Source organism: Ahaetulla prasina, chromosome 6, assembly GCF_028640845.1.
Source record: "Ahaetulla prasina isolate Xishuangbanna chromosome 6, ASM2864084v1, whole genome shotgun sequence".
In the NCBI taxonomy this organism is placed as follows: domain Eukaryota; kingdom Metazoa; phylum Chordata; class Lepidosauria; order Squamata; family Colubridae; genus Ahaetulla; species Ahaetulla prasina.
Genome location: NC_080544.1, coordinates 71,703,494 through 71,704,110, shown reverse-complemented (window position 1 = coordinate 71,704,110; position 617 = coordinate 71,703,494).

The following is a 617-nucleotide window of genomic DNA, read 5'->3' as shown; positions in this document are numbered from 1 at the left end:
AATTGGTATGCAGACCATTTGTTGAAAGGGTCCCTTTCTAACCTGGTGCCAGTAACCACAGGTTAGCTTTGCTAATGGGGAATTATGAGAATATCTAAAGGATGTGAAATTGGGGATAGTGTAATGTACTTTTAGTGAAAAGAAATAAAGAGACTGTCTTAATCAGAGGATAATTGGAAGATATATTATTATATTTAGGGCTCCAGGACTCTCCTGCTCCAAGGAAATGTAACCATGTAGTTAAAAAAAACCTAAATACTTCCCATAACTAATACATTAGTAGTTTAACTAAAACAGTCTATAAAAATAGAAAGCAATATGTTCACAGGCCACCTGAGGCAATATTTTTATTATTCTATTCTATTCTAAACTTTACGAGTCTCACCATTTTTTTTGTCCAGAAGATCCCAGCTTCTACACTCAGCAACATCAAACGCTCTTGAGAAATTGAATTATTTGAAGTGACTGAAGTGAAAAAAAGTGTTTTAGAAGTTCCTCCATTAGTCTTTAAAGCATTTAGCCAGGAGAAAACAAGATGCCAGAGACATTTTTTTTCATTTATTTTGCAGAATTAATAGAAATAAGCTTTTTTTCATACATTATTGTTGGGGGGGGGA